This window comes from Gekko japonicus, unplaced genomic scaffold, assembly GCF_001447785.1.
Source record: "Gekko japonicus isolate JY-2015 unplaced genomic scaffold, Gekko_japonicus_V1.1 scaffold4011, whole genome shotgun sequence".
NCBI classification, from domain to species: domain Eukaryota; kingdom Metazoa; phylum Chordata; class Lepidosauria; order Squamata; family Gekkonidae; genus Gekko; species Gekko japonicus.
The window spans coordinates 4,603-11,952 of NW_015165358.1; the positions used below are offsets into that span (position 1 = coordinate 4,603).

At 42.4% G+C, this 7,350-nt stretch overlaps 1 pseudogene; it reads left to right on the forward strand.

The window, feature by feature from the left end:
• The window catches only part of LOC107109894, a 31,134-nt pseudogene that overhangs the window by 4,560 nt on the left and 19,224 nt on the right, over nt 1–7,350 (forward strand).

Here is a 7,350-nt window from a genome sequence, read left to right on the forward strand (position 1 = left end):
TGAGACGGCGTATCTCAATGCACCTCTGGATGAGGAACTATATCTCAAACAGATACCAGGTTTTGAGTGTGCAAATCCAAATGTGGTGTTGCGTTTGCATAAAGGTCTCTATGGATTACGTCAGAGTGCATATCTCTGGGGTGAATGCTTAAGGGAAGCACTAACTAAACTAGGTTTCAAGCAGAGTATTGCTGATCCCTGTTTGTACAGTGTCAAGACAAACAATTAGACTGGTTCACAAAAACAATGTCAAAACAATTTAAAGTGAAAGACCTGGGACAAATACAAAACTATTTGGGTGTAAATATCTCCAAAAATGATCAAGGATTTTTTGTGTTAAGCCAGGAAGACAAAATCACTCAACTCTTAGAAAAATACAACATGACTGAGGCTAAATGTGTTGATACTCCTATGACAACAAGCTATAGCAAGGAGAACAGTGACAAAATGTTTGAGCAGAAAGAACTGTATCAGTCACTTGTTGGATCATTGTTGTATCTAGCATGTTCCTCCAGGCCTGATATCTGCATAGCAGTGCACTGGTTGACACAAAAGTGTTCTAGTCCAACAGAGGGGGACTGGAAAGCAGCAAAAAGAGTGTTGAGGTATCTAAAAGGTACTGTGAATAAAAAACTTGTTCTGAATGTAAATAATGAAACAGAACTACTGGCTTACAGTGATGCCAGCTGTGGGGAGAGGCCGGATGGCAGGTCTACTTCAGGTTTTGCAATATTCATGTATGGAGCTTTGATAGCTTGGAAATCTATTAAGCAGACGCTGGTTTCGACAAGCACGTGTGAAGCAGAATTTTCGGCTGTAAGCATGTGTATTACCCAAATGGAATGGTTTCATCAACTACTGCTTGATTTTGATGTACAGTGTAAATTGCCAATGTCAATATGCTGTGACAGTTCTGCTGCTAGGCAACTAGCAAACAATCAGGGAGTGCATACTAGGAGTAAGCACATACTGATAAGGTACCAAAATGTCAAAGACGCAATATGTCGTGGTGTGATACAACTGGTACAATGTACAAGTGATGAAAACATAGCTGATGTATTCACTAAGAATTTGCCAAATGAAAGGTGTATATATTGAGAAAGGTTCTTGACCAAGCACCCTGCCTAATGAATGGATATTCAGCGAAGCACTTTGTCAGTCAGACCTGTGAACTGCTGCAAAGCTGCGTGTATGTATTTATATATAGCTCTGTAAATAAACTGTATATACTCTCCAACAAGCATCCTGCTGCTTCTATCTGCAACTACCGTCATGTCAGGTGGCTGTAACGACCCAATCAAGGGTCCTCCTTGACGGAATTTTCCAAAGGCTGTCAGCACCCCTCCTAATCCCCCCCCTGCTGATTACACAACTGGATACAGGTTCTCACCATTAACCAATGACCACATTCTGGAGTCTATTCTTGGAAAAAATTGTGGATGTTAGCTACAGGGAGGCTCTAATCATGAAAGCCGTCAAGTCGGACCAGGGCACCTATTAATCATGTTAACCCTTGGAGGAGGAACTAGAGTACTTTTCTTCACAGATGCACAGATGTACTATTCTTCACAGTGTGTGGAAAGAGATTGAATAACAGTAGCAGTTTTCAACGGCATTAGATAAATGGAAATGGATTAGAGTATGAAAATCTTCTACAGCATCTAAATACCCACACAAGCAGAAACCGTGTAACTACTTAGATCATAAAAAGAGCTCTTCTCTTGTTTCACACCTAAAGAACAACCACAGACCATATAAAGTAGTTGAAACACTTCAGTCTACATTGAAATCCTAATTTAACCAGGAAGAAATGTTAAAAATGCTCGGACTGTGGAATGAGTTTTAGCCATGTTTGAACACCTCAAATAGATCTCACAGAGAAGAAAGCCAGGATGGGCTCTGCCCATTGAAGGAGATGATCAGCGCTTGTCTCCTTTTGCCTGGAGGTGTCCACAGAAGGGAGAAGCCTCATAAATCCTCAGTGTGTGGCAAGAGCTTGTGGCACAGATCCCATTTTCGTGTTCTTCAGAGAATCCATGCAATGGTGAAACATTCCTGTAGCTGGTTCTGATGAGGGTCTTCTTGAGATGCCCAGGTTTTGGAGATTCAGAAAGGCTCAGAAAGTCGTTACACAAAGGAGGGCCGTTTCAGTAGTTTCCCCCCCTCTGTGAAACTCACTTATTCAGGTTGCCTGCCGATCTCTTTCTGACATTTACAAAACTGGTAAAAACTCTCCCTTTCACAAATCCTGTGAGGAAATAGACAAGTTGGGGTTAACAGATATCTCCAGCCTCTCTGCGCCTGGCATAAACATAGTGTGACTAGATGGCATCCTTAATTCACAAACATTTTTTGATGACAAGCAGTTCTAGAGAGGCATTACACATTGTAATCTATCCCTAGTCCAGCCTCCTGTGAGCTTTTTTGAGTGTCGTCACCCTGAAGCCAAAAGATTGGATTGAAAGGAAAAGCTTATGTCCCCCAACCCTGCGATTCAGTGAGTTCTAAGGCTTCTGACCCTCCCAATATCATCCAGTATTGTGGAAATAGACTGATACCTGTGGAGTTGGCAGGTGAAACTTGTGGAACTGTGAGGTTACCGACTTGCTAATCCCATTTGCCCTCCTCAACCACCCCCGGATTCTCCAGGAGACACTCAGGAAGGAGAGCTACAGTTCCCTCCTCCTGCTCTGACTCCCCGCCTCCCAAACTCCATGAGCCAGAAATGACCTGGAGTCAGCTCTGGGCCAAGGCTTACGCACCACCTCTGACTCCTCAGAGGGCCCCTTGAATTCCTCCTTGGAGATTGTGACTTTAGGCAGCAGGCTGAGAAATTTCAACTCACAACTAGTCAATCAATCAGTCCTTTATTGGCATATAAAATAGATAAAATGGAAGGTAGAATAAAGATCGCTTTTAAATTACAATTTGGTAGAGATCCCATCAAACTGGCTCTTTATATCTTATCACAGCACAACCGTATAGCACACTGCAAAAATATAGCCACCTTCTCAATGATATCCGAAGAGGAGTCATTCAGGATAAAATGAACCTTAATGTGAGTCGAGAATCCCGTCTTATTTGCCAAAATAGGATTTAGATATTTTGTATGAATTTCTACATAAAAAGGACAATAAAAAAGGATATGTGAAATTGTCTCCGTGCAACTTGACTTACAGGGACAATATCTAGCTGAATATGGGACCTTTTGAAATCTTCCATATAGGGTTACGGATGGCATAACATTAAGCTGTATGTTGTTGTGGAATGTGAAGCACGTGGAGATATGGAGCCATATCTTTTAGTGGAATCTCCAAGCTCAAGCGAGAGCAAGTTTTATTGGCTGTACTGGAGAGGTTTTGTGATTCAGTGTCCAAAATTCTGTGTTTAATCCTATGGAATTCATCCAATTGGGAAAGCATAGATAGTGAATCTAGGGATAGACCAATAACACTTATTTTCATTTCAATGCAAGCTAACCAGTTAGATGATTCAGATAGCATTTGATAAGTAAAACTAGAGGGATCAGAGTTATAATGTAGTCGCAGCCGGTATTTGATAGTTGCGAGCCACAGCCTGGTTTCAACTAAGGCTTGTCCAGTTTCCAAACAAAGTGCTGCATAAGGCACACAGTGCAGCATTCCCAAAATTTACAGAGGAATTTGGACTGAATACGTTCCAGAGAACGATCAAATGCACCAATCCAAAGTGGGATACCATATAGTAGTGGCGGACCCACTTTGGCATTAAAGACAAGGCTGCCCAATATCTCCGCTGTTGTTCATACTAACATTGGAAGTGCTGACAAGAACTATTAGGGAAGACTCCCGCATTAAATGGACGTCAATAAGAGGAAATAAATATAAATTACAAGCCTTTGCTGATGACTTGGTATTTATCTTAGAAGATCCAATGGATCCAGTACAACTAATGAATCGGATTAATGAATATGGGAAAATGGCAGGAACGAAAATAAATTATCAGAAGACGAAAATGATGAAAAACATGACATCAAAACAGAGATGTGAAATAGCCGAACTGGATTAAAACTGGAAAAGAAAGTCAAATATTTGGGTATTAATATTACAGCAAAATGTAACTCTCTGATGAAAGATAATTATAGTTATAGTAACGTGTTGCACGACATTTAAAAAAGACTTAGAGAAATGGACAAAACTCCAAGTATCACTAATGGGTAGAATAGCAATTTTGAAAATGAATATTCTACCATGTTTGATGTTTTTATTCCAGACCCTGCCGATATATATCAAACAAAACTTTTTTGACAAATTGAATAAACTGACACAACACTTTAAATGGCAAGGGAAAAAAACAAGAATCAAATTGAAAGCCTTGCATGATGCAAAAGATAATGCTGTATTTGGAGTACCAGATTGGAAGAATTACTATAGGGCAGCAAGTTTGGTTTGGCTGAGAGAATGGATTTTATATTTATTTATTATGCATTTGATTTATATACCACTCAGGCCCGAAGGTCTCTGAGCGGTTTACAGGCAAATTTCCAATTACAGTTGATTCCTAAGCTACAGCCACATATATTACGGGGTTGGGGCTGCCTACCGGCACCCAGGTGGCAAACTAGTTGTTCTTCCTTTCTTTCCGGCTCCGGCTACTTCCTCCTGGTGGTCCTCGGGGTCGGCGTCCCATTTCTGGCGTCCAGGAGCTAAGACTAAATGAAGAACAATAAGAAAGATGGTTATAATAGTTGTGAAACTTTCAGGAGTAGTTTTGCATACAGAATGTTAAATTGGATTTTTTATATATAACTCTGTATTCTTCCCCTCCTTCTTTTCCCTTTCCCCCTTTCTATATATATAAACTAATAAAACTCTTTTTTTTAAAAAAGACCTTTAGTGCAGCAGGTACAAATTGGTAACCTATGTTATAGAAAAAGTGAATAAAAGCCATGGCACTGATATTAGCCAGATTTATTGCTGTTTTACATTGGGTAGTCCAAAGGCATTGTATTGGAAATGTATATCTAAGTATTTGAAATGGTTAACCTGTTCTATTCTATTTCCACTTATTTCCCATTTGTACGGTTTCCACTTTCTTGAGAAAACAAGAATTTTTGATTTTTCATAATTCGGTTGGAGCCCGTTAGGAGCAAAGAACTCCAGAGATCGATTCAGTAGACGCTTCAGGCCGACTCATGAGCAAGATACTAGTCCTTACCCATTTTTTAATGCTCGATGATATTATTTTCACAGGATGGGTACTCTAGGATATTGTTTTATCAGAAACTTTGCTGTCGATTCCTCTAGATATCCTGAGAATTGCAATTTGATTGTGGGTAGGGCTTTGATGAGTGGGCTCGTTAAATCCTTAGCGCTGCTTATTATTGCGGCTGCATCTATATACATTGATTATGTCTGGAAATACTGTTTAGATGCTCCCGTGATTACTTGGCCCTTAACTATGGGCTTGAACATTAAGACTAAAAAAGTGGAATCATCATGACTATATAAAGGTTATGTAAATACCACTAAGATGTAGTGTTATAATTCTTTGGATGGTTATACATGTTCCAGAGTTCTTTCCTTCTAGTGGTTCCACACTGCACCATTCAGCGTGCAGCCACACCTGAGGTAACTTGTCCTTGACAAAAATTTTGACCCTGAAGGGAAGTTGCCATAAGAAGTAGTCAATTATCCTCCGATCCCGATCATCCTGTCCTTTTCCAGCCGTATCTACCCTGGGTGAGGAAATCCACTTGCCCACTGGAAGGCTTGGTGCTTTATGAGAATACAGATGGTGAAAAAAGAAGATCAGTGGGGCATGTCTATTCCTGGATGCAAGATACCAAAGAAAAACAGGAAAGGAAGCATCAAACTATAGTTAGTCTGTATGTCCAACAGGGCATTGAGCCTGATAACCTAGGAAACATAAGATGATTAAAGAAATTTTAAAAGGCAACAAAAGGGAGAAGAAGAGGAGATTGGATTTCAACCCTGCCCTTCACTCAAAGTGTCTCAGAGCAACTTACAGTCTCCTTTCCCCTCCCCACAACAGACACCCTGTGAGGTAGGTGGGGCTGAGAGAGAGCTCTCAGAGAACTGCCCCTGAGAGAACTGCGACTGACCCAAGGTCACACCAACAGCTGCATGTGGAGGAGTGGGGAATGAAACCCGTTCTCCATGTTCCTACACCAAACTGTTGCAATAAAGACTCCAATTACCTTCATATTAACTGGGCAGATGAATTTTTATTTATTTATTTGGGGGGGGGATTTGGCTCAGGCCTGCTGACAACAAGTTTAAAAATTTAGGACAATAAACACAATATTACATATATAATAAAATCACAACCAAAAGACAACATGTCTTGATAAATGCCTGTGCCTTTGATCAGTGAGTGATGGAGCTGACTAGAGGGGAGGCAGTCCTAAATTTGGTTCTGCCTGGGGCTCAGGGGGGCCCTGGGAGAGACATAATTCAGAATCCGCTGAGAACAGTGGGCGCAGTTCATAGAATAGAAGCATTTCTGTAAACGGAAAGTTACTCCCGAAGTCCAACACACAGCGTTTGGCTTCAGCAGAGGGAGAAAAATCGAAAGGGAGAAAGAGCAGAGAGAGTCAGATCTACTCAGGGTGCTTGGGAGTCGTCCAAAGCCCCAATAATTAAACAAGGACAAAGCCCACCTTTCCTATTAGTCCCAAACACTGGGCGAGCTCCATGAACTCACCAGGACTCTTTATGAGGCTGAGTGTTGTGAAATGTTAAGAGAGAGAAGAGGCCAGGTGTAAGACGTTGTTTAAATGAGAAGGAAGCAGCAGCGCAGGATGTGGCCAAATGATAAAGGTTCCCTTGCTCGAAAGCCAGTGGAGTCCGACTCTAGTGTTGCGCGACTCATCTCCGTTTCAAAGCCGAAGAGCCAGCGCTGTCCGAAGACGTTTCCGTGGTCCAGTGGCCAGCATGACTAAACACCAAGGCGCAAGGCAGGCCAAAAGGGTTTTTTTTCTTTAGGGATCTGGGGAGTGGGAAATAGACGGGGGGGGGGGGTCCCCAAAGGAAAAAAGCGGGCGGCGATCCCGCCACGCGTGGGAAAATCCAAGGCCGCGTTCCCACGGGGAGGGGTGGGGAGCCTGAAGGGGAAATGACCTCACAGTCCCGCCTCCCTCGCCCAGCCGTCCAAAGTCCTTCTCCCGTTAACCCTTCCATTCATTCTCTCTGCAGGAAGCCAAGACGGCCGGCCTCCTTTGGCACCTTTAGGCAAACTCTTCCTCCACCTCTCTCTGGGGCTGCGAGACGAGAGTCTATTGGCTGGGTCTGAGCGAGGCCTTGGAGGGAGGGGGGGACCCGAAATCCAGCTTCCCCCCCCCCCCGGGGT